The 27,937-nt window shown below is 48.2% G+C and overlaps 1 long non-coding RNA gene across 1 annotated transcript in view; it reads left to right on the top strand.

Annotated features, from left to right (window-relative positions):
- LOC142778176 (uncharacterized) overlaps positions 1 to 18,735 on the top strand; it is a 161,214-nt gene extending 142,479 nt beyond the window's left edge. Inside the window, exon 3 of the long non-coding RNA XR_012888374.1 lies at positions 18,365 to 18,735. This is a non-coding gene — a long non-coding RNA (uncharacterized LOC142778176). The remainder of the gene's footprint in view (positions 1 to 18,364) is intronic.
- The last annotated feature ends 9,202 nt before the right edge of the window (positions 18,736 to 27,937 follow it).

A 27,937-nucleotide genomic window follows, 5' to 3' on the forward strand; every position in this document is an offset into this window, starting at 1 on the left:
ATTGACCTCTGGACAGAAGACGGGTGCACTTTCGCGGTTCGATTGTGCAACGAGTGTCCACGGCCTCGTAGTTGCCCCTGTTCTCTCGAACTGCGACCTTTCTTCTCCCGCCATTCAGCTGGCATTCAGCTGGGTCTAGGCCGAAGAAACTTCGTAACGTGGCGTGCCGCGGCGCGTGTTTCCGTGGCAATGGGCACGCCGCGCGCACTCGCGTCCGCGAATCTTGAAGGGGCCCACCGTCGCGGCACGCGATCGAGACAGGACTGATGCAGCTGCCAGAGCTGCGCTTACGAAATCAGTCCATTTCGGGAGCAGTCGGGGGACCGGCGATTTCCAGCCCGCCAGCCGCAGAAAGTGCCCGAAGGCAGCCGTACATATAGCTGTATAGCATCGGCAGGAAGCCTAATGGTGGAGGCTCGCTCTGGGACACGCGCGTCGCAGCCACCGCGTCCTATCCCCGCATCCTAGATCGAATGCCGGTTTGACACGACACGCATTTCTAGATCTCGGATCGGCAGGTCGGTGTGCGTTCGTTGCCCCGTCAACATCTACATGTGTTTAGGTCGTTGCATCAGAGAGAACCCCGGCCACCTGTTTCCTTCGGGCGAAGCGTGCTGGAAAGACGAGAGATGTGCGACGAAACGACTAGAGAGGCTCGCGCCACGAAAAAAAAAAAATCAGGTCAATGATTCGAACTCGCGTGCTCCTCGATATCGTAGCCGTACACTCGTGCTGGTTTTTTTTTTGTTGTTTTAGACGTTGTGAGTTATGATGAACAAAAAGACTTAAGCAGGCTACACGAATATTGCGTATGACTGTGGTGTAAGGGCAGCACTTCGTATCGAAGCGTGCGAAACAAACAAGCAAGCTTGCAGAAAAACTGGGCACTGTATAGCTTCTCTATACAGATGGAAATCTAGAATTTTCACTTGCAAGGTTTTATTGTCAAATGCACCACCAAATAGAAAACACATTGTAAGGTATGTCGTTACTTTTATATATTATGTCACTCTTCGTTCTCGGCAGTAGCTGCGGTGGTCTACCCTTCAGGGGGGTCATTGGCCAGGTACGTCTCAAGCTATATGGCACCAACCTCCCCAACATTCTGCCATCTTGTATAGTCCAGTATTCATACTGCATCGCTTGCGCACAAATATTTTTCCGTCGTGTTCACCATTTTGCGAGAACGAAGAGTAGTAGCGAATACAGAGGAAGAACTTGAAGAGCAGTGTGAAGCTCCGCTGGTGACTCAGGACCCTCAAAACCAGCTAAGTTTGGTAAACAGGTCTCGGCTGGCGGGAGCGAGTCATGGCTCCTGGGACTGGGGAGGCCACCCCCCTTAGGCCTGATGTGCAAGGAGTCTGGTCAAACATTGAAGTTCTTTTCTCCTTGTGTAGGTATGAAACTTGCAACGTGTGCTTGCATGCAATATTTTTTATTTAGGTGCTGTTACATGGGAAGGTATATATAGGCTACTAATTAGCACAATCTTTTCATTTTACATAATTTCTACCTATAGTCGACTCTTCCGTTGCTAAACTAAATCAAGCTTACGTCACGAGTACGCGGAGAGTGTCTCTACATGCATATTCATGGAGAGCTGAGTCCAGTATTCGTAGGACAGCCACTCATTACAAATGTGTCACTCTAGAAGCATATTCATGGAAAGCAGAGTCCAGTACGTAGGACAGTCACTCATCACAAATGCCGCTCTCGGCTTTAAATTTTAGAGCTTGTAATATAAGAAAGTGGCTCTCAGCTGTAGCCTGTAGACAATGTCACGTGGGATGACCGTTAACTTCTATGTACCTGACTTACAGAAATGTCGTTAGACATTTCTCAAGCTCAAGCTGTCGTTAGATGCAGACCCGTCCATGAATGCGAAGGCGCGTGACACTTCTTGACACTAATTTGTAAGTTGCTGCGTCATTTCCGGCCACTGGCGTAACTAGAAGGAAGGAAGTGGAGGTGTTGGCGGGTTTAACCCCATTCCCCCCAAAAAAGAAAACATTTTTTTCAAATTTGTATGTATATAAGTACAAGCACATATACAAACGCATGCACGAGCATACATAGGGAATAATCAACCCCCCCCCCCCCCCCCCCCCACCGATAAAAAAAATTCCCCACCCCCAGTGCTGGGTAGCAAACTGTATGTCAATGTTCGGTTAACCTTTCGGTCTTCCTTTTCTCACTCTCGCTCTCTCTACGCCTACACTACTGTTCCCAACAGCTGAGATCTGATACGATATATGCCGGCTTGAGCTGCATGGCTCTGTCCTCCTGCGTGATAGACCTAACCTCTGAAAGGAACACGAATCAATAAAACGTGTACACTAGAGGCCACAATTGAAGCTGTACGTTCGTACAGAGTTTGTAACAGGCCTATACCACTTTGACAGTTTGAAATCACACTTCACCAGCTGTTTTGCTTACAACCCAATCGGCATATGAGCAGTGTTTTCTTCATTTCCTAAATGCATGTATTTAGGCAGTACGATTACTCAGCAATAGTTTCATCATCATCATCGTCATCATCATCATCATCATCATCATTGTCCTGACTACGTCCACTGCAGGACAAAGGCCTCTCCCATGTTCCGCCAGTCAACTCGGTCCTGTGCTTGCTGCTGCCAATTTATACCCGCAAACTTCTCAATCTCATCTGCCCACCTAACCTTCTGTCTCCCCCTAGCCCGCTTATCTTCTCTGGGAATCCAGTTATAGTTACCCTTAATGACCAGTGGTTATCCTGTCTACGTGCAACATGCCCGGCCCATGTCCATTTCCTCTTCTTGATTTCAACTATGATATCCTTAACCCCCGTTTGTTCCCTAATACACTATGCTCTCTTCTTGTCTCAGGTTACACCTACCATTTTTCTTTTCATTGCTCACTGCGTCGTCCTCAATATAAGCTGAACCCTCTTTGTAGGTCTCCAGGTTTCTGCTCCATAGCTATGTACAGGCAAGATGCAGCTGTTATATACCTTCCTCTTGAGGGATAGTGGTAATCTAGCAGTCATGATTTGAGAGTGCTTGCCAAATGTGCTCCACCCCATTCTTATTCTTCTAGTTACTTCAATCTCGTGGTTCGGCTCCGCGGTTGTTACTTGCCCTAAGTAGACATAGTAGACATGAATGCGGTGATGGCGTAGTGGTTAGAGCATGCGCCTCGCATGCATGAGGTCCGTGGTTCGAATCCCGGTGCCGTGAAACTCCCAACCGGATAAAAAAATCCACGTGGCGATGGAACTGCATTAAGAGGCCTGGTGTGCGGCCTCACCGGTGAACACCGCCGGTAACGCACTCCCTCACCAGAGAAGGATTGGCCACCCTGGTGCAGTATCTGGCCACTACTTCCCACAAGCATACGTCAATTGACTCACGGCCCTGAATTTCTGGATCCGGACAGTCCGCCATTGGAACCTAAACTTGGCAACGTTTAACGCTAGAACCTTATCTAGGGAGGCAAGTCTAGTTCGAGGAGCTATAGGGTGTTAAATGGGATATAATAGGGCTCAGTGAGGTTAGGAGGACATATGAGGCTTACACGGTGCTACAGAATGGGCACGTCTTTTGCTATCGAGGCTTGGCTGACAGAATAGAACTGAGATTGGGGTTCCTTATTCACGGAAAGATAGCTGGCAACATATAGGAATATTGTAGCATTAATGAAAGAGTGGTAGGTATCATAATTAAACTCAATAAAAGATACAAGCTGAAGGTAGTACAGGCTTACGCACCTATATCCAGCCATGATGACGCCTCAATTGAAAGTTTCTATGAAGACGTGTAATCGGCAATGAGTAAGGTAAAAACACAATATACTATACTGATGGGAGACTTTAATGCAAAGGTAGCGAAGAAGCAGGCTGGAGACCAGGCAGTGGGAGATTATGGCATCGGTACTAGAAATGCCAGAGGAGAGCTACTAGTAGAATTCACAGAACGCAATAGTTTACAGATTTTGAATACCCTCTACCGAAAACGAGGAAACCGTAAGTGGACATGAAGGAGCCCTAATGGCGAAAATAAAAACGAAATAGACTTCATAATGAGTGCACACCCAGGCATCGCACAGGATGTGGAAGTGCTTGGCAAGGTACGAAGAAGTGACCATATAATGGTACGGTCTCGAATTCGCCGAGACATAAGAAACGACAGAAACTGATAAGCAATACTCAAATCAATGAGCTAGCACTGAGAGGGAAAGTAGAGGAATTCAGAATCTCACTTCAGAACAGGTACTCCGCTCTTATCGAGGAAATCAGCCTTAGCGTTGACGCAATGAATGATAATCTGACTAGTATCATTACGGAGTGTGCAGTGGAAGTTGGAGGTACGGTACTTAGACAGGACACTGGCAAGCTGTACTAGGAGATGAAGAACCGCATTAAAAAGCGTCAAAGCATGAAAGTCTCAAGTACAACAGACAAAATCGAACTGGTAGAGCTTTCGAAGTTGATTCATAAGCGTAAGGTATCCGATGTAAGAAGGTATAACATGAAGAGAATGGAACACGCTCTGAAAAACGGAGGAAACGTCAAAGCAGTGAACCGGAAACTTGGGATAGGCAGAAATCGGATGTACGCACTAAGGGACAAAGAAGGCAAAATAACTAGGATAGTTAATATAGCGGAGAAGTTTTACAGAGACTAGTACAGTAGCCGGGACAACCACTACCTAAATACTATAAGAACTAGCAGTAAACCAGATGACACCCCACCAGTAATGATAAAAGAAGTCAGGAAAGCTCTGGAGAGCATGCAAAGAGGCAAAGATGCTGGTGAGGATCAGGTGACAACAGGTCTGCTGAAAGATGGAGGACAGATTGTGTTAGAAAAACTAGCCACCCTGTTTACCAGGTGCCTCCTGACGGGAAGTGTACCAGAGTCTTGGAAGAATGCTAACATCATCTTAATATATAAGAAAGAAGATGACAAGGACTTGAAGAATTACAGGCCGATCAGCTTGCTCTCCGTAGTATACAAGCTATTTACAAAGGTAATTGCTAACAGAGCTAAGAAAACGTTAGAATTCAATCAACCAAAGGAACAAGCAGGATTTTGAACGGGCTACTCAACAATCGACCACGTTCATACTATTAATCAGGTAATAGAGAAATGCTCAGAATATAGCCAACCACTATACATAGCCTTCATAGATTACGAGAAGGCGTTTGATACAGTAGAACTATAAGCAGTGATTCAACTGCTGCCATATTGCTTCATAAAGAAAGCAACAGAATACCCATCAAGAAGGGTGTAAGGCAGGGAGATACAATCTCCCCAATGCTATTTACCGCGTGCTTACAGGAGGTTTTCAGAGGCCTAGAATGGGAACAGTTAGGGATAAGAGTTAATGGAGAGTATCTTAGTAACCTGCGCTTCGCCGATGACATTGCATTGCTGAGTAACTCAGGGAATGAAATGCAACGCATGATTACGGAGTTAGACAAGGAGAGCAGAAAGGTGGGTCTTAAAACTCATCTGCAGAAAACAAAAGTAATGTACAACAACCGCGGAAGAGAGCAGCGCTTCGAGATGGGTAATAGTGCACTTCAAGTTGTAAAAGCAATACTTTGTGAAGCCTCTATTTCCGTCTTGTTACTCAGTGTAGAGTTTGACTAAGGCAACCAACTGTAACACTGAAACTCGTATAGCTGTCTGATAGCTATCAAGACAAGACACTAGTTCAGGTGAAGATGGAGCCTTGAAGAGACGGTGAATCTTCAAGGGGAGGTCTAGCTGGAGCCGACGTACGTTTCGGCAAGCAGTCTTGTCTTCCGCGAGCCAGCATCTGAAGAAGACGAGACCACTTGTCGAAACTTTGGCCTCTCTTTAAGAAAACGTTCCAGAAGCGAGTATTGAAAGAAAATACAAGTACATCAGCGTTACTGGTTCAGTAATATTGATGCGCTCTCAGAATCGTTGTCTTCAGTGGTACCATGAGAAAACGAAGCAGCGGGCACGTCTCGCAGGCGACCTGAGCCACGTTTTCCCCCGCTCCCCTTCCACTTCTCGTTGGAAAGAGAAGCGTCTTCAGAATAGAAGAGAAAGGGGGACGCGCTCCACTGGCTCCCTGGTCCTGGTATGTGAGTGGCCCGGTGACTGGCTCGTCCGTTGGTTCCAGCGGCCATCGGTCCCCAGCACAGCGGACCAGAATCGTGCAACCTCCTCTGGCAAGCCCCTCGGGCACGGTGAGAAGCTATCTGTGCGTGCGCCAGCGGGAGAGAAAGTGATGCAATTTGGCGTGGCCTGCCGCGCCGGGGCGATGGCTTCTTCGGTCCGGTCGCACGAGCGGCGGGGGCCCCACCGCATACCTGGAGGGGGGGCCCCCAAAACCCACTGCTCCGGCGAAGCCAACCGGACCGGCAGAGTAACTGACAGGCTCCGCTGAGCCGTGAGCCCCGACGCCGCTTTAGCAGCAGCAAGGGCGGTGCTATGCTTTTCTCTTGCTGCCTGAGGTGAACGCATCCTCGCGGCGCGTGCGATAAGAAGAGAAAAAAAGGAAACCCGTCCCGCTGCTAGCGTTAGAGCCGGCGCTGATGCCGGCAGCAGCCGAAAAAAAAAAAAAAGTGGTTCCGCAAGAAGAGCTCTGGGTCACTGGCATCGGCGACAGGTTGGTCACCGACGGCGGCGAGGGGGATTTGAGAGCCCTTCGCGCATTGCGCCGGAGAGCGGCCGTCGACCACGCCGATCCGCACCGGCGATGTTGAGCTGGAAGGGGGGGACTCGTCCGGAGCGGCGCTGTTTTCCTCGCATCCCTCTCTCCTCGGTTCTGGCCGTTCCGCTGCAAGCTCGGCTGGTTGTGCCACCAGCAACGGTGTTGCCGCACCTGCAACACCGTTCGTTTGAGTCGCTGTTCAGCTGGCTCAGAGATCGAAAGTCATCGCAATTCAGACGCAAGCAGATGGGGATGTAAATATTTGCGGTAGGTTGCCTAAAGTGAAATGCGCCCAAGTATGTATGCTGGATGCTAGCGTGTTTTTTTTTTTCTCTGTGAGCTATCACGCACCCGTTATAATACAGTTCAATCAGCAAACGTTCGTGAAAGCTTGACTCATGATAAAGATAGTTTGTATGGTCCATGTTTTTAACCACGCAGAGAGACAAACCATGGCGACCAAATGTTACACCGACAACCTGCGAACTCAACTTTGGTTGTCCTTCCCGTCATGTCTTTAAATCAACGTGATCTCATCTAAACCAAGCGTACAACTCAGCGCTCCTTGCCTGCAAGTCACAGAGTGCTACCAAATTATAGCTGAAACCACATAACAAGAGGAAACACTGTTCGCACTTAAATATGGCAATACAATACCTGGAAAGTTCAAATTCTGAGAGCATGTATCGGAGGTGTTCGTTCAATCTGTAGGAATCGCATTGTTTCGAAATGTCTTTTCCACTGATTACAAACGTCCACCCTATTATTCCATTCTTCTGCCCTGATTGACAATCACAAAAATTCTGTTTCCTACCCTCCGATGGCTGTGAGAGTCCTAGTATGACAACATGCGCAAGTCATCCAAGCCGGCTGATCGAATCGTTTGGGCGGGAGAACAGTGTTGACTGGACGACTACATGTAAAGAGTGTAGTGAAGAGAATGAGCACTGTTAACCCTAACCTCAACCGAGGACAGTGTGTTCGAGTGGAATGTCTGGCAAATCCTGTCGTTATTGTCGCGAAGCTCGTCGACACAAGAGGCAGAAGCCGTCTACGCCAAGGGAGATTACTTCTGCGCAGCTGTTTGTTGGTCCCGCAATGTTTGTGGTTCCGACATAGTGGAATGACGCTTTACAGACCGCAAGCTTCATCATTGTCGCTCAACGTAGCTTACAAGTATTCCGCATAGTCGTAAAATGAGGTCTGTATCATGCGCTTTATTTGAAATTAATTGATGTCATATACCGAACAGCTCAACTAATGTTCATTCTCGCATAAACATTGATAACGGCTAACGGAGGAGTGTTGGCATAACCAAAGGCAGGCTGCAGCGCAACGCTTTCAGAATAGCTCAACTCTTACAAGCTCTTTCGTCTCTTGGAATAAACCACTAACTTTAGCATCATCAGCAGCAGCTGGCGCTGTGACGTGACTAAACCGAAATGGATAAAGCATCGTCACATTCTGAATCCCCGGAAGCTGCTAACATCACCCAACGACGTTTCCGTAATTGCACTCGACGCTCCACCCCCCGAGTCCACCCTGTCGCGTGGCAGCGCGCTGGTATTGCACCGGTGCGCAAGGTGTAGTCACCGACTGTGTTTAAGTGCGTGCTTCGAACCACCTGTTTTGCCTCCGCAGCCGCGTTCCAACGGGGCGTCGATCGGGGAAGGTGGCGCGGCAGCTCCGTGCCTGGGCTGCCTCCACCGAGCCAGAGGGGGGAGGGCGTTGTAGTTGGCAGGGGGGGCACCGGATGTTGGGGAGGCGGCCCCCTCTCTTTGCCTCCGCTCGGAGAGAAGCGGGTCAACGGCAGCGGCGCTATGCCCCGCCGGGCCGCTGCGTGGCCCTCCACTCTTCCATCGGTGCCCCCTTTCCTCACGGCGCCGACGACCGCGCCACGGTCCGGCCGGCCGACGCCGCCTCGGATAAGCGCAACATCCACTCCGCCTCCTATTACGTACTGCAGCGTCTCTCTCTCTCTGCCTCATACCACTGCCCTTGTGATGTAAGCTAAGAGCAGGACGCTCTTCGCGCTTTCCTTACAGATTTCGCACCAGTCGTGCGCACTTTAAAGTAAACAACCCCCACATTCTTCACCGTAAAAGTTTTGGCTACAGGGCCATGGCCGCTGGATAAAAACCTTGTTTTTTGATCCAGCGGCCGTGACAGGGTACACGTGTACGCCCTGACGAAGGCCGGGCGCCGGCCGTGCAGCGTAGGCAATAAAACATCGTTTTTCCTTCACTTCACTTGAACACACACACACACACACACACACACAATATATATATATATATATATATATATATATATATATATATATATATATATATGTGTGTGTGTGTGTGTGTGTGTGTGTGTGTAATGAGATATAACAGGCAGTAATGCCAAGGAATGTACAGGGGAAGTTATTAGAACCAATGGAATGTAAATAAGCAGAAAGAAAAGTGGATGAAAAAATAACCAGCCGTGAGCACGGCTCGTTATATATATATATATATATATATATATATATATATATATATATATATATATATATATATTTTGCTGTATCTTAGTCTGAGTGAGACTGCTCGAAGAAAGCTTTGAGTCCGAGTGAGTTCGGCTCAGAAACCTTTTGGTGAGTCTGAGTCCGAATGAGTCCAAACCGCAACATATATTTCTTGAGTGAGTACGATGCCACCAGGTCTCCGCGGAACACGCCCGGGTTTCTACACACCCGTCTTCACCGTCTGGACCCACACCTAGGACCTTCCATTCCATCAGGGTTATCCAGATCTGAGACAACCGTTCTGTGTCGATTGTTGCTTGGGGTGTCTTACAGGAACGCATTTGCTTGCCGCATCGGATGGGCAGACAGTGCTGCGTGTGATCATAGCGGCGCTGACGAAACTATCAAACATATTTTGTGTCAGTGCCCTCAGTACAACTGTCAGAGACAGTTCCTGTCAGCAGTGTTTGCACGCCTTGACGATCAGCCACTTTTCGGAAAATTAATTTTGGAATACCGGAAAGATCGAGTTTCACGCCAAAAAGTGACGAAGGCCCTCCTGAAGTTTCTACGATCAAACCACCTCGTCGCACATTTGTGACGTTTTAGTGTGTTTGTGTGCTTTCGCTTCCGTCCCGCTCTCTTTCTCTCATTCCTTTTTCCTTACTTTTCTGTCTCCCATTTCCCCTTCCGCAGTGCAGGGTAGCAAACCAGACACTTGATCTCTCGTTAAACCTTCTGCTATTCTTCGTACCATATCTCTCTCTCTCTTTTCGAGTGAGTATGAGTGCGTTTCACTTTCTTTTACCGAACCAAGGTGCTACCTAGTCATCTTCAGCATTACTATCAGCCTTACCTGGATTACCATTGATACTCGCGTCTACTTACTGGTATTACAAAGCAGTGTCGTTCATACACTATTTCAATATCTTTTTTTTTCTGCCAGAGGCGCAAATTATGTAGGTCGGTGCTTTGACTTCTCACCAAGCAAACTTTCAAGAAAAATTGTTGGTAAATATATCTCATGCCGTTATCTATTTCAAGAAAAAAAAAAAGACCTTACTGATTTTCAAGTACTCAAAACCCATTTTCGAAGACAAACGACACCGAGATAAGCGCCAATTAAATGAATTAATGAGCGAATGAATGAATGTTCTTTATTTCACACATTAAATACGCATGAACTGTATGGTCCCACAGACAAAGGCTATAGTGCGAGTCTTATTAGAAGTGTGCACAACAGAAACTGTAAAACAGAAGTAAACAGTTGAAATTTCATATTACCATATGAGAAATAATGTTTATCTGCAAACAACAGTCACTTATATTCGAAAGAGCAATGAAAAAAAAGAAGTACATTACTTATAGTTTACACAAAAGTTTCGTCACTAGGGGCGTGCAGAACTGCAGAATAAGAACTGCAGAATGGGATATTGTGGTTAAGGAGCACTGGCACCATGGTCGAAAACGCTAATTCTTGGCTAAAGGGCTCACGAGTTGACTCACTTAAACTCAGATTGAGTCGTGAGTCTGAGATGTTTAGGAGAGTTTGAGTTTGAGTGAGTCCGGCTCAGGAAAACTTTCGTGAGTCGGAGCCCGAGTGATTCCACAGCTCAAATGTATATTTCGTGAGGGGGTCCAACTGAGCTCCAGCAGTTTCGCCGACCTATGGGTAATGAGCATAGGTGCCGAGGTGGTAACAAGCGCCATATGTGGGCCTCACTAATCAATCTACAGACGACCCGCCAACAGTCCTGGTTTCGCAGCACTGTCATGCACACGAAACAAAAGGAAAAGAAGTGGTTTGTAACGCCGGGATGATGTTGCACTCACGAGTAGAATAAACAGCAGACCGCCGCTATTTTACCGGGGCTACACCTGTTAGAAAAACCCCGATGAACACGAGCAGCTGTATAAAACATCATAAGAAACACCAGAGCGGTACGAAGTTTAAGACACGTTATCAATAACTGTCAGGGTTTCGCGTCACAAAACCGCGATATGATTATCAAAGACGGCGCAGTAAAGGGCTCTAGAAATTTCGACCACCTGGGTGCTCTTTAACGTTTGTCTATATTTAAGTAGGCGGGTGTCTTGAATTTCGCCGGCATCGAAATGTGGCCACCGCGGCCTGGATGCGGTCTTGTAACCTGCTGGTCAGCACTTGGGTACCGTAATCACTGTACCACCATGGTGGGTGGTGGTGCTAGTGGTTAGAAGAAGAGAAATGCGCCTAATTTCTGCAGCCCGGTCGGGAGCACGGCTACGAACATGTATACTCTGCAGCTTCGCCAACACCCCCCTTCCCACCTTCTGTGCCTCATTTTCTTCATCGTCGGCTCTTTCGCCGGTAACTAGCCGCGGATAACCTTAATTGCTATCGCTTGGCATATTCGGCAGACTTTCTCCCAGCGTGTACGATGTGCGTGCGCCGCCTACCACGCCTCGCGCACGCACGAAAACCTGGCCGCACGAAAATAGAGCAGGGGAGGCGGAAAGGGGTAATGGCTGGTCTCTGGGTGAACTCCCCTTCCTCCGGTCGTCGGCTTACCCCTCTCCCGCCCGGTCAGTGTGCTCCGAGCAGCGTGGCAGCAGTCAATGGGTTTTTACCGCAGGGCAGGGATGGAAGGGGTTGGGAACGCACGGAACGAAACTGTCTGGCCCCGTCCGGTCTGCTATTACGTGACGTTGTCCGGTGTTCGGCGGTGGGCTGTGCAAGGAATCTGGCCTGTCGCGAACATCAGGCTGTTTTTTTTTTTCGATGTGACGTTTGTGAGGAGCGCGAACAGCCGAGAAGGATATCGCGGGATTCGAGATGGAGCTTATGCGAACTTGTTTGTAGATACACATAGCTTTAAAGCAACGCATAAACGGGTTATAAAAAAAGAATCACGCTAAACTGGTGCTGGCTTCCAAACAGAGATTGTATTTGGTGAACGTCTGCCCGGCCGCGGTGGTCTAGTGGCTAAGGTACTCGGCTGCTGACCCGCAGGTCGCGGGTTCGAATCCCGGCTGCGGCGGCTGCATTTCCGATGGAGGCGGAAATGTTGTAGGCCCGTGTACTCAGATTTGGGTGCACGTTAAAGAACCCCAGGTGGTCTAAATTTCCGGAGCCCTCCACTACGGCGTCTCTCTTAATCATATAGTGGTTTTGGGACGTTAAACCCCACATATCAATCAATGATTTGGTGAACGTCAGACATGTAACCAGCGATACGCGTGATAAACAAGAGAAAGTGAATCGCTACAGGTTACGTTGAGCAGCAGAAGTGGAGCTTAAATGTAAGACCTTCTTTCGATTGTTGCTATAATAATGAAACAAGGTAGATAGCGACGTTTAGCATTGCGCTTGCAGGAAGCTTCTCGCAACATTTAAAACTCTACGCGACGCCGATCGTGGATGCGGTGCCACCAAAGAAAACTGTCAGCTTTTGTGGAGCATTGAGGCAAATCTTTGATAAGTCACTCGTGAAGTTTGCTGCACGTTCTGCTCATTCCAGCCACAGCACATCATGGGCTCCGCATACGCAGCCGTTGGAGCCGTCGGCCCTGGTTTCGATGTATGAGCAGTGATACGGGCTGATTACAAGCACTATAGATAATGGGAGCACTTGTGGTACGCCTGAGCACAAGTCATGTCACAAATGGAATGTAGAACGCTGCTCTGCCCCTGCATGACTCCATGATTGAGCGAGCTGTTTAAACATAGTTGTGAAGTGCGTCCAGCCCCTTGAACTCGTCTCCGTGCACATATACATCGCACTCGGCTTCTGAGGAGACGTTCGAAAAATCCGCATGCGAGCAATGCATGCGCTGCCAATTAGCGGGACAGCACGACGACGCCGACGACACCACCAATGGCAGCGGTACTAATTCGCCCAGCATTTCCGTACAAATGCTGCCGCAATAAAACTCAGACAAGTGTATATCATTTGTAGGCCCTGTCTGTAGCAGCTATCTGTCCCAGCTATCTTCAGCCCGAGTTCAGAAATATGCCGACACATGCAATGACGACGCGACCGATTGATTTCATGTTGCGCACTGTTCTCAGAAGTGAGTCAGATTGTTTTTGTGCCTTGAATAATTGTTTACTTAGGCTACTTTGATGAGCAAGCTTCTGAAGCAACAAAAATGGGTCAGAAATTTTAATTAAAAGTTGTAGATCGGTCTGCAACACGTCTGATTAGACAGTCTTGAACTTTATATCTGTTAATTATTAGTGTTTTTCTGCTAACTGAAAGTGCCCGCGAATCACACACAAAAAAAAAAAAAAACATGTAGTACCACGTGACAAACCTACTTGTGCGCCTACACGCGCCATGATTCTAGGGCTCCCTAACGTTCCACTTACGAACGCAATACGCCTCCCTCGCACGGATTCATGACAGTGATAAACAGGCAGCGGTTATCCCTGTTGTGGCCGATAGCAAAATGCGTTTATTGCACAGCCACCATCTTTTTCGCGGCCCTATAGAGACAGCAGAATCGGGCAAATGCTATGGTAGTTTGTATGCGGAACATTAGACAGCACCAGAATCATCGTGCGAACTGGCGCGCCGCGCGAGCGGCTTTGTCACGTGGTGCTTAGTTATTATTTTTTTGTATTTCGCGAGCATCTGTAGCTATAATGAACAGATATAAAAGTTTGAAACTGTCTAATCGAACGTTTTGCAAACCGATCTACAACAGTTTCAGTGAAAATTTTGGCCCATATTTGTTGCTTCAAAAGTTTGTTAATGAAAGTGGCCTAATGAGGCAAATAATCAGAACAACGGAAATAATTTGACTCACTCCAGGCAACATTCAGAAATATGCACCTGGTCACGTGGTCATAGCTTGTATTGGCATATTTTAAAGCTCAGGCTAAGGATAGCGGGATCAAATCCCGGCTGCGGCGGCTGCATTTCCGATGGAGGCGGAAATGTTGCAGGCCCGTGTGCTCAGGTTTGGGTGCACGTTAAAGAACCCCAGGTGGTCTAAATTTCCGGAGCCCTCCACTACGGCGTCTCTCATAATCATATGGTGGTTTTGGTACGTTAAACCCCGTAAATCAATCAATCAATGCTCCATCGCCTGCCTTGTTTCTTACTTCCGATCCTGTGCTTTGTTTTCTTCCCTGTCGTTATCACCGAGGCTTACTTGCTCTTCCGTGTAAATTGAAAAAAAGAAAAATAGAGCAATGGGCTTCTCCCCATAAAGCTTCTTAAAGCAGAAAAGCCAGCTTTCAAGTTTGCTATGTGAGTGCAGACGTCTCTAGAACCAATGGACGAATGCACAAAGCCTCTGTTTCGTAAGTTTTTTTTTTATGCGGGGCATTCTTTATTCGCACGATGTCACGCTTCGGCGTCGGCGGCGCCGTCCACACCTCCACTGCGCATGCTCGCGTCTGATGCCGAGACGTGTGTGCTTGAGTCTCATGCTGGCACAGGAAGACACCCTCAAAACTGTCGCTCCAGAAGCCATTAAAGGATAAGACACCACCGGACGTGAAGCGAGCCGAGCATGCGCAGTGGGTGTGTGGACCTCTCCCCCGTACTCCTCTTCATCGAACGCGGGCGGTGTGTATATAGGCGGCGGGGTGCGCGTTTGGAATTCAGTCAAGGGCGTCTTTACTTGGCTTCTGCTTGACTTGACGCTTTGCTTGACTCGAGTAGATGCGATGGAAGCAGCAGTACCTTCAACCAGTAGTGGGGCACAATTGAACATCAGTGTCCCACCACTCGTTGAAGGCAACGCTTCTCCTTCATTTAATAAATAATAATATAAAAAACGAAATAACAATTAAGCATTCCCAAACCATACCCAATTACGCAACATTCACGTGATACCCCCCTCACTCTGTGACGCATTTACTCGAGTTCCGCCTCGTGGGAAGATGCGGACGGCTTTTGCCATTGGTCGACTGGCTTCGCTAATGATATGTCCCACGTCGTGATTGGCTTAAATATTTTCCTACAAAAATTTTAGCGTATGATGTTTTTGTGAATACGGGCCCAGATGTTTCATTTTCGTATCGGCATTGGAAAGAACACAGTGAGAAGAAGACGAAGACGTGGTGCGCACACAGCGATGACTTGCAACATTTCCGCAACAGTTAAGACACTTTGCTATTGAATTTCGAAATTGTTCACACACACAGCGCAAGCCAGCGCTGTGTGTGCGTCGTCCTTCCTTGTTCCCGCCTTATATTGCACTGTGTTACTTTCTACATTTCACCAACACGACCATCATTCTATACACTAATTCGTATACGTAGTTTGTTACTTGCGTAGCTTGTTTGCAGGCAAAGGCCCCTTGGGCCTGTTCAACCAGATTTCTGTGACAAGGTATACGGTGATGGCGACAGTTTATTTTGATGGAATTTAATTACCACATTTGCCCGTATACTACACACATTTGCAAATGTTTACTGGCTCATACACAGTCATACACAGTCAGTCAACTCATACGTTGACTGACTGTGGGTTGAGGTTGGCACGTGTTTGATAAATTATGGTTGATGTGCCGACCAGTGTTGGCGATTGAGGCTAATATTGTCTACCTGTTCACCAGTGTTCACTGAATTGCGGGTTGCTGAACAATCACATTCATTCGCCATATTGCCGAATTCCATAATGGGGCACTTTAAGCCAGTCAGGGAACAGAGAGGCCATAGTACCACTATGGACCAGAGTTGAGAATAGACGGAATTAGATAGTGAAATTGTAGCAGCCCTGGTTAACATTGACCTCGGTGGGTCAATGTCGGCTGCTGTTGGATATTGGCTGGTTGCCCGCTGTTATAATGGCCGCATCATCTTCATTCAATCCCCATCCAGTGATTGAGTTGCCTAACAATTTTAACTTCTTTAATCTGGCGTGGATTCTTCAGCATTTCACAGCGTGGATCGACTAGTGCACGTCACGCTTCAGAGAACTCATGACGGCTTGCTTACTATAGTGACACGATAAACCACTAGCCGTCAATTTTCGGCGTTTTTTTTTTTTTTTTTTTTGTGGCAGCACACGACGAGAAGTTCAAAACGGTGTGAGAAGAGGCAAAGAGGGGAAAGCCCACTGGCGGTACGAAAGACAAGTCCTTGTTCACGACCACATCGATGGCCTGGGAGAACAGCGACGACCCAGTGATCACATGGTTGCCAACCAGGTCATTTATGCAAGCTGTTATCAGCGCCAGTGAGGAAATGCGGAAACATACGCGTCAACAAGAAGTGGAAGCGAAGAAAGTGCACCGATGCTCTTACTATACAGTAATGCTCGGGCATGGGTGGTTTCGAGGGTGTACACCTCCGGAAATGGCTTTGGGCGCCACTCGTCTTGACCACGTGGCTGGTGGGACAGGTGGACAGCGAAGGGATCATCGGGCCGAGGGTGTCGGTCGTTGAGAGCAGTGGCGCTTATTACAGGTAGTACGCGGGGTGGCATACATCGGTGCAGTGTATAGGTCACGAACAGCACGCTCCCAGACTAACGGGCTGTTTTCTTCCGTCCTTGCGCTCTCGGTGTGGGGCGTGTCTCCCGTCAATGGGCCGCCACAGCATGTACGCACCTACTGAACTTGCTTCCTACCTGTTTTGTTTTGTTTTCTAGCACTCGTTACGCGGCGTAACGGCCAGTTTTTCTTCGAAAATGGACCTATAAGAGCATGGCGTGCTTGCTTCCTCAACACTTACTTGGCTCTGCAACTTCGAAGCTAAATTTTGAAAATCCGAACGCCCTTCCATAATGGTTAAGAACTTTTTTATAATTAGGATGACGATGATGACGATGATGACGATAATGACTGTGATGATGATGATGATGATGTACTGGAGCTCCGGGTGTTTGTCGAAGTGGCTGTTATTGTCGCCGCGGGGTGCCGGTATCAGGTGATTTTTGTCTTAGTGGCGAGCAGCTTGGCACAACACACAAGCAGAAGCTCAACTTATCTTCATGTCATTATTCCTCTTTCGCGCGGGAAAACGGACTTTTTTTTTTGCGTCTGAAAAGCACAGCTCACTCCATTCGCGCATACATGTAAGCACAGATGCGCAACTAAAAGAACGGCCTTTGCGTAAAAGTTCATTATGCCTCAAGGATACATCAACACAAACAGAACGGTTCATACAAAAAATTAAATACTTGATAGACGGGGAATTACTTTCAAAGTGATACTCCTACATTTATTCGTTAGTTTGAGACTTGACACAGGGAAGCAAGCTTTGTCAGTTTCCTTTAAGCAAACGGAAAATGCAGTAAACGGTTTGGATTGACCTTCCTTTTGTGCAGGTGCATGTGAGCATTTGGCCTAAAATCGGAAGGCATTAGAAACGAAGGGTACTCTTTAATTACCAGGATTTCCCTTTTCGATGAGCACTAGAAGAAGTGTTCTTCTACGTGCGTTGGGAGGGTGCATGATGATGACAGTTAAGAAATAAACGTCACTGTCTCAAGTAGGAGTAGTAGTAGTAGTAGTAGTAGTAGTAGTAGTAGTAGTAGTAGTAGTAGTAGTTTTATTTATAGTAAGCCGGATACAGAGCTCACTGCAGGGGCAAAGGGCTAAAGGTGAACAGCCTGACAAAGGCCCTTGTGCCTCCGCAGTCCGTGACAGTGCAAAGCTTAGACATCAGCCCTGACAAACAATATATATATTCAATACATTGGTTTCAAGCAACCTGCAATTATACACACAAAATTCAAACATAAATAGCATAAGAAGTTTATATAACACGTTTTAAGAATTAGAGGTCACTCTCGTAAAAATTCACAACTAAACGATATCAATTAAACAACTCAAAAATAGACACAAAATGCATACGGATACAATGAATTGCGCTGTATACACTCGTATAATTGACATAGAAATTTATGAACAATTTAAGCATTTGCAGAGGCATGAGACTCCATTACGTAGTTTCGATAGTGTAGACCGGTGGTTATGAATAAGTTCTTTATTTGTTTCTTGAAAGTCGCACTAATTAGCCCTAAAGTTCAATTGATCTGCAAGGGTATTTAAAACCTGAGGTATCTGGTAAGCAACACTTTGTTTTCCATACTTGGTTCTTGTTCTAGGAGCTCGTTTCTTTTGTTCTCGCAGACTGTAGTGTGGTCTTTTGGTGCAACTTTCTTCACCCTGAGAGTCCACTATATAGTCTTTTCTCGACTAATTTAGTCGTCCATTGTCGTGGAAGTACCGTGTGGTTGGCTTCCCATTTTTCTCATTGCAGCTCTCGCTATAGTGGCACTCAAGTCAAGTCAAGTCAAGATCCTTGACGATGTGGCGCACGCCCATGCTGGAGGCACTCATCCGCCGCGTGCAGTGTCCGCTTCACAACATTTTAATCATGTATGAAACACCAGCCTGTGGTCTTCTCGGTGAGCGATGATGTGTACTCAGGTATGATGGAATTACTCATTTCTCTTTTTCCCACTGAGAGTAAGGTGTGTAATGTAGGTTTTCGACAGCCGGAAAGGCGTTTTTACTTTCCGTGAATCGTCATTAAGACGTATAGCCGTAGCGGAAACGGAGACGCGCAGAAACATGTCTATACAAGATATATACGTTGGCATCATTGCACAACACCAGGGATTCTAGCTTTGTACTAGCGTAATACTAACGTGGGCCAAGTTGTAAAGCTGAAATCCCTACTTCAGTGGAAGAGGAGACATAGTGCGACTCACAGGAGACGGACTAAGCGCTGCGAAAGAGGGGATGAGGCAGAAGTTGCCCGATGTACTTGCCCGATCTAGTGAGAGAGAGTGCAACTTCACGAACAGAGATGAACGAAGCGGTTAGGCCGTCCCTGTCCTGTTGTCCTGTGGATTACGCTGGTTCTCATTCTCTATATGGACAGGTGCCAACCGGCCTGAATAAGCACTCTGGTGCAGCTTATTACAATGCTGTCGCAGCACAGACTATCTCGCGTCTTGTTACCAGATTGTTCTCTGCTCCCGAATTAAAAAAAAGTAACAATGTAATTACAACACTTGATTCCCATTCGCTGTAACCTGCAACGTGCCTACTTCGCCGTTCTCATTCAAGGCACGTACGCAAGTCTCACGGACGAACTAGGCGTAAACAAAGGAAAGAACAGAGGAAGAAGAAAAAGGGTGACGGAAAGTGAGAGCATCCCAGGTGCTTGATGTGTCGCGTTTCATCTTTCCTTCTCCAGCAAGATGGTGGTTGCACGTCCTTTTACAAGCTGGCCGGAATGGTGAAAGAGTAGGGAGCGGCTGTCGCCACTGCCGACTCGCGAGGCAAAACAAATGCCGCGTTTGTTGACGGATGGCGCTGCCGACTGACTGATGAGGCGGAGGAGGGTGCAAGTGCAGCCGCGCATCCATGGCATCGTCGCCGTGTGCACTCTTTGGAACGGGAGGGGCCCTTTCGTTCACCCTGGGAGGCCATCGCTCCACCTGCCGCGTCCCGCAACGGGGCCTCCCTGCAGGACTTGATCCCTTCTCGCATCCGCTTTTGATTCTACGTGCCTTGCGGCGAAGCTTCTGCACAGAGCATTATGCACAGACGAAGTGAGAAATGAACATTTATACTCCATGTCATTATACATTGACTTGAGGCCTTAAGCTGTCCTTGGGACAAGGCGCTAAGGTAGAAAAAGATAAGATGAAGACTTCTTCTACTTTGGTAACTCGAACCCAGTGCTGTCTACGTTATCAGAATAATATCATACCTACTAGCCCCCCAACACGCCTTTCCTATACATATTGATACGTCCAAAGACTCCTTCAGGTCGGGTTTATGGGGTGATTCTACAGTCGCTGAATAAAACCAATGACAGAGGGCTTTTTTAATCCTGCCGCCTCACTAAAAACATAGTTTGGATCCATACATAAACATTTCGCACTTGTTTTTATACACATTAGCCGTTTTAACAAATTTGATGTGTTTGTGCAGGCATCGGACATCTTGTGTTGCAGTCATAGTTCAACGTTAGTACAGGTCTTATGTTTTAGGATAACATGTGAATATTTACTTTGTTTTACTTGAACACGAATACGGTTCCATAAGTCGTGTTTCACCTACCATGAAAGCCCTAGGAACCCGTTCTTATTCCTATTTCCTTCAGAGGCATCTCTGCCTTTCTTGAACATCTTGCTACTGTTGAGCATGGCCTCCCCGAGTGATTATCTCCTTGCACTGCCCCTGTCCTAAAGCGTGGGGTCCGTGACCTTAAACCTGGCTCCAGCCATCGACTATGTCGAATGGCGTCATCAAAAGCTTCAAGGTCCTGTGTGTCACTGGGAGGGAGCCGTCGCATCGGCGTAGATTTCGACACCACATGTTCCCAGTATCATCTTCCTTGTTCTGCTTCTCTGCTACTATAGCGACATCGTACATTGTCACGAGTATCAGTGGGTCGTTACCAGTGGGTGGGAGGAAACGATTGCTCACATCATCCGAGCACTGATGGACAGTGCCGGAACGCTTCTACGCTTATCAGTGTAACTTCTCGTGTGCAGCTGTTGACGTTAAGTGGCTCCCAAGTACTCGAGCACATTTTAATCCGAAACTAAGCATCTTATTCGGTGGCTAGGTCGTTATACGGGGTTCCGGAGCCCAGAGTATAAACCTTATCGCTCGAACGAGCCACTGGCCATGGCTGGCTGCCTTCGCTGTATGCCCTTTATGGCTCCGGTATACAAGTACTCCATCCCAAACGCGATTCTCTTTGCGACGCGTCCATTGCAGCGCGAGAGCTTTGCTGCGGTGCAGCGCTCATAAGAAATAACTCTTCTCCCGCTAACCCTCTCACCCGGTCGGGGCTTCTAAAAGGGTGTGGATGGGCAGCAGGGTGGCAGTTGTGTTGGCGCTGCGCGCACCGCTGGACACAACGCGCACATGAAGAGTAAGTTTGTATGCGCACAACTATACCGCTACTCACGTGCTATTCAACGCCTATGTTCGAAACGCGAAATTTCAACAAGAAACTCTACTCAAGCACTCCCACTGCAATAAATACTAACGACAGGCCCCGCTTTCAGTGAAGCTTTTTTTTTAAATTTTATTTCGAAAGCCTACGCTTACGCATGGTAAACGGTGGTGCCAAAAGTAGTCATGCAAACTTGGGTTTGTGTATGAAATCTAATAATGATCCGTGGTGAGCTCCACGGATGCTCCCGCGGTCAGGGAAGGGTGTTCCGTCACCACGAATTATTAGGTCGGCCAGCGCTCGCTTCTTCTAAAGCTGCAAATTCATACCCTTTCTAGCCCATCTTATACTTATAAAGTGGATGGCATAAGCTTGTTTAATTAAGATGTCTTAGGAGTACTTCTTGAGGGGCCAGTTGGTCGAGCATCTTCAAAGGAAAGGCGTGAATTTAAGTGACAGAAGACGACAAGATGAGCGCTATACTACCAACTGCTTTAGCGGCCTTCCAAGTATATATAGTATACATGACTACACACACACACACACACACACACACACACACTTTTCTTGTTTTTTTTACTTTAGCTGTGGTGTTCCGCTTATCGTATATGTCATGTTGACTTATAGAGTGAGACGTGAAAATCAATAAAACAGTTAGTAGCGGCACTCTTTTTGTCTTACTTTCTTGGTGTTTACAAAATTTGCGCATATCGCGCCGTTCGTTTACTCGCGCAATCACAGTAACTGGTTTCTGCTCAATATTATTTTTATTTTCCTCTTTTTCCTCTTATTTTTTCAGTAAAACGGAGCACACGTCCTGGGCCGTCGACGGCGGAAAGGGAAGACCCAATCGCGCTCTTCTGCACGCATGCAGGGCCTCGTCGAAGCGTATCGAGATTCTCTGCTCGCTTCCTCTCCGCGCTGCAATCCGTTGATTGCCACGACCAGGTTCAGGTGGAAAATGCGTACTGTATACGAGAGAGGCCCTCCCTATTTGAGTGTGGCGTGGGGTGGACGGGGCAGGTGCTTCGATGAGCGCAGGCAGGACGGTGGCGCCGCCCTTTTCGCCGTCTTCAAAACAAGCGAGGAGGCGAAGAGGGCTGTGGCCTCGCTGCCGGTTCGACGGACGAAGTTCACTGCGCCCTCGAATTTCGAGCTCGATGCAAAACACCCGGGCCGCGCCAGCGTTGCTCTAATGGCGCGACCGCTGTGGGGCGCCTCCCATCTCGAGACGACCCGTTCCAGAACACCCTGAGAGAGAGAGAGAGAGAGAGAGAGAGAAGAGCTGTGTAGTAGTGGAGAGAGGCCTGTGGATGCTGAGAGCGCGCGGCGTGCGCCAATTATCGCAAAACCACACGATGCAACCGAACGGACGGGATCGTCCCGCTCTTATCCTGGCTTGGATCGACGCCCATTTATTTATTTATTTATTTATTTATTTATTTATTTATTTATTTATTTATTTATTTATTTATTTATTTATTTGTACAATACTGCGAACCTTGAGAGGTCCAAGCAGGAGAGGGATGTACACATCCAGAAGACATGCGTACGGATGCAAGATCGACACATGAATGTGAGGGTACATAATCAACAGGTAGTATACAATCATTATACATTGGATGACAGCAAGGGCGAACACTCTGGCAAAACATTCCAATCGGAAACAGTTCTGGGAAAAAATGAATATTTGTATTGGTCTGTACGGGCAAAGAACGGTGTAATACTTCGGCTATGTTTGTGACGAGACGCTCGACTAGGGTTACTAGCTATTTGAATTATGTCACGCTCGAAATGCGTCTATGCACACGTATACATAAGGTATAACGACTTGGTAGCAAAGCCTGGGATGTGTGCCTACACTTGGTCGTAAACAAGGGTGTGATGAGCGACTTTTCGTCCGGTCACTTCTCCGTTGGCGAATGGTGCTACGCTATTTGTCTCGTCAGAGCAAGAGCATTAGATTCCTCATCCAACGGGTAAATTGGCCGTTGGCAGCGTCAACACCAGTAAGGCAAAAAAAAAAAAAAATAATAATCATCGCGCGATGACGTCATAATGACCCAAATCGCAAAAATGTGTTACGTCATGACGGCGCCATCGTATCACATTGTCAGATGTGTGCTGTGATCACGGAGGCAGTGAAAAACCATTGAAGTAAAATGCTGGAAGCTCGCAATGCCACCGATCCTGGAGGCAGTTCTAAACCACGCTAGGTGCAGAAAGCTTTCGGAACAGGTCACGAAGAATCAGTACATTGGCTGACACGGTAAAAAACAGCAACAAAAAAAGATGGCTTTCACTTTCGAGTCGTCTTATACGAATGCAGAAGGTATACCTTATGAGTTTTTTGGATGCAAAGCCACATTGCGAAATGTATGGTGAAGGAAGTCGGAAGCGAACCACCTTTACCACGATGCGCACTAGTGTATTCGTTCTGAAGATAATCGATGACGCTCTTCTGAAAGCTTCGGGAGCTGCGTATGGCCGTTAACTGTCTAATAGTGAAAATTTGGGCGGATTGGTGATGCGTGGTGAACCGCAGCGCAACTACCGAGACTAGGACGATAAGAAGAAACATGAACAAGGCGCTGGTTCACCTTGTTTGTCCTTCCTATCGTCCTCAACTTGGCACTGTGGTCCACCACGTTTATTCGACTACATACGTTATCAATTGTCCTCAGTCATGCATCAAATCTTCCGGAGAAACGGTGCGCTGCACAATCCGTACGGGCTGTCTGACTGGGCCACTTACGTCGATGAAAAATGACACGCATTAGGAATAATTGGTTGGGTTTTACACCCCAAAATCTTGTCGTCTTCACAAGGATTGCTGGTGGTGTGAATGATGGCTACTCACAGGGACGTTCAGTACAACCTCCCTGGCTACGCATTAGACCATTCTGTTAATAGTGTGTGGTGATTTGCCAATTATGTGTAGGTTAAGTGTGGTACGTATCTCCGCAAAAGTTATACGGGCAAAGTGTGACGAAGCGAAGTGGGGTGGGAGAGTTCAACCATACTTCGTGCATGCGTTTGTATGTGTATACGTGTTATAGGCTGATGCAAAATATGCAAAACTGAACGGGGCGTGGAAGGGTGTTGAACCACTCAAACCACTCCCCTGGCTAAGTCAATGCTGAATATAGTTATAGTCTCACTTATGGTCACTGCGTGTCTTCGTATTTTCAGCGGCAGTCCTATAGCACCTTTGCTACACAAAAGATAAACTCGCCACGGTGGTCTTGTGGTTACGATACTCGGCTGCTGACCAGCAGGTCGCGGGATGGAATCCCAGCTGCGGCGGCTGCATTTTTGATGGAGGCGAAAATACTGTATACGCCCGTGTGCTCAGATTTGGGTGCACGTAACACCAGCTGGAGTAAATTTCCGGAGCTTAGGCGTCTCTCATAATCATGTGGTGGTTTTGGGACGTTACACCCCACACATCAATATCATAACTCAAGCGAACCGGGCCCCACACCCAGTCACATCGCAAGCGCCAGCTGGCACGAGACACGCGTCAATGGCGCTCTTGTTTGGTACAGGCCAGACACACCAGCAAGAAAAGGTTGACCATGCGCCGGCATTAGCATCTCCCATTTCTCGCTTGGAAGCGCTCGCGCCTTCGCTTTCTCCAAAAGCCCGCAGGTAAAGGAGGGCGCGTACACACTGTCCGGCACCCCGTAGCCGAACCTGGGCTGTCCGTCGTCTCCGTTCTTTCCCGAAAGCCGATCGAGGACTCGCATTTCCAATTCAGCGGGCGCGGGCGTGAAGATGTCTTCGAGGCGCAGGAAGGACAGGGACGGCTGCGGCCCTTTCACTCACCCCTTTCGCTTTCCAAAACCCGTTCGACTTTAAATCCCGCTGTGGGGCTCAGGGTTTCAAGAAAGGACCAATGGCTCGCCCGAGAACGCATTGTTCCTCCTTGGACCGGTGCCCCCCCCCCCCCTCCCCCGTAAAGGCACCGCTCTACTGACCGGGTGCTCCTGCAGTGCGACTCCGTTCCCCACTGACTCGATGCTTCGAGCTATCGGACGTGCTTCCAAGGAGGCGGCCGCTGCTTTGTGCCGGTCATCGGGTTTCCAGTGCAGGCCACGTATTCGCCGAGACCCCAGTGCTCGTAACAATGCCACCCCCCCGCCTCCCTCTCCTAGTGGGCCCGTTGTCCGACCTCGCCGGCGATAACAGATTTTGACGCGGGGCATTGTGACCGGAGCCTTAACCCTTTCGGCGAGGTGTCCACGCATCGGCTGGGTTCGACTGACGCGTGCCCGCTGGAGCGGCTCGCGTCCTTGTGGCAAGCTGGGCAAATATACGGACCCCACGTCTCTGAATCGCGTATACACTACCAACGCGGTTCGCTGTGCAGAAAACGCGAGCGGCTGTCCGATTCTCAATGGTCGCTGCCGTTTGTATACACGGGCGGTTCTTGTTAGAGTCTGCAGGCGGCTCTTCTGCTGACATGTGCTGGGAGCATGCGTCCCCGAGGGCTTCTTGAAGTCGGCGGCGGCCAGTGTGTGGGGCTTTTCTTCACGTTGGGGTGCTCAAAGGGGTGAGCGAAGAGAGAGACCCAACTGGGTGCGGCCGCGGATTTATTTGTCGGTGCAACGAGCCGTGTGACGCAGCGGCGAGCGTTCAGTGCGCGCAAAGTTAATTTCATTTTGAAGCGTGCATGCATAGCAGACCGACTCGCGTTCGGCCCTGGACATTGTGGCCGAATCGGCGACCTCCGGTCACGTACGCGTGAAAGGCAAATAGGCTCTCATGTGTGCAGTGCATGCAGCTTGCCGAATGACCATGCACGTTGCTTATAGGTGGTCGAAAGGGCTACCTTTACACAAATCGAAGGTGCCATTCACTTTCATTTAGGTTTAACTGTAATGGAGGGCATGATCTCGGGTAACTTGTAGAGGCATAATAAACGTTATTTTTCAGTGGTGTTAATTAATACTCACTAGTCCGCAGGTCATGCACAAGGAACAAATTTTTCATAAGGTTGCTTTTAGTGAGTAATAAAAATACGAATATTCCATTACGTGTATTTTGTTGCTGAATGAGTTAGCCCTGCAATATTAAAAAGGGCGAAAAGCAGGAGAGGTAAATGAAATCAATTAACGTCGTCTGCCAAGCACTATAGGTACGTAAAGGAACAAAATATTGAGTAACTGATGTGGTTGTTCCCGCGAGAGTGTCCAAACTGCAAAACGTACAAAAAAGCATCCCATATAATGAGTACACACAAGCAGTGGTTTGCAAACTTGCGATACGCCTTTCGTTCTCCCGGAATCAGCAGATGTAACGCGCGCATGCGCATTCGAGCTTCCGTAGTCAGTGTTTTGCTTTCAGCTTGTTATCTTACACAAGTGAGCGAAGGCATAGAACGTCGATGTCATGAAGTTGGCCATGCGTCCACCTTTATCAGGCAACTGATGGAAGGGGAAAGATGCATATTTCGAGCTGAAATTCAATTCGTGGTGTGGAAACGAAGAGATTTTGGTGAAACTTAGGAGAGTATACATATATATAGGGTATACACCAGCGCAACCAGGAGGGGTACTGAGGGGGCTCGACCCTCAGCAATCAGCCCTCAGAAAGGGCGGAGGGGAATCGGTCCTGGCTATGCCACCGACCCCCCCCCCCCCCCCCTCTGATATATATATATTTTTGGCAACACCCTTGGTGACGAGGACATTGCTCCAAACATTCCCTAATTCCCAATTCCTAATTCCCCAAACATTCCCTTTGGAAGCGTTCTGCAGGTTGAAGGAAACCTTGGTGCCGAAGTAAAAGGCGAGGGGGTGACACTTGTAAAGGTGTGACCATATTCTCAAAAAGAGCGTTGGCTGTTTTTCGCTATATGATACTCCACATTATGGCTGTCTAGCTTTCGGGTTGGATTACGTAGTCTTCTCGCAAATTGCATTAAAATGTACCAGCAGTCTCACAGCCGGCTCCCGCTTCCCTTTGCATGCAGAAATGCCATTATATACAGCATTATGAATTCGCGGCATGGTCTACCTCGAGCGAACTTAGGTGGCGAAACATCCGGCTTCATCAGCGCCCCTCGCGACATCACCCATCGAGTCAAGCCTACACTGAATGTTTTTGATCGAGCCAATGACCTCCATAAGACGGGCGTCGTACGTAGTGAGTACAAATATACGCTGCCTGCAGCTGCCAGTCAAATGTCTTGGGATGCGTGCATACGGAACAGGGTGGCATACATCTATAGCAGCTGCGGTCGAGCAGATCAGCGCCTCCGATCTGGAATTTCGGATTCGCCGAGAGCGTGATGATGAAAGTAGGGAATTCATATGCGCCTTAGTTTGGATGTTTGGTTGAGTGACTCGGGTCACCTTGTACAGATCGAGCGCACCTCACAATTACCTCAAGCGCTGCGTCGACGTTGGAAGCGGCAGCTGCTGCCGTCCAATCGTCCCGCGTCCAAACAACCTGCGTTTGTTTCTCGGCATCAAAGAGGAATTCCGAATGAGGTCACCGCCATGTTTTAGTTCCGTGTTTGGGGCGAAATGGGTGGCCTCGCGTTCCTCTGACCGCAGGGCAGGTGGGGAGCGCACGCCACCGCACGCGCTTTAATGATTCTAATCGCGATCGTCACCAGCCCTTCTGAATCACTACCGCCGCTACGCCTTATTGATGCCGGAAGATTTCGAAATAAGCAGCTGCAAGGCAAATGCGATGTGAACGAATTTTGTCGTGGTGCATGCTGGTGTAGCTGCTGCGGCTACGCGACGTTACAGAAGCACGAAGGTAACATGGATAAGTTAGAGAGGTACAGCCCGCATAGAAAAGCAATTCGTACGCGCAACGACTATTCTCGAAGACTCGGGCGAGTACAATGCGGGGTAGTATCTACATCGACCGTTAAACGAGAAGTACATACCG

This window comes from Rhipicephalus microplus, chromosome 2 (genome assembly GCF_043290135.1).
Source record: "Rhipicephalus microplus isolate Deutch F79 chromosome 2, USDA_Rmic, whole genome shotgun sequence".
Lineage (NCBI taxonomy): Eukaryota > Metazoa > Arthropoda > Arachnida > Ixodida > Ixodidae > Rhipicephalus > Rhipicephalus microplus.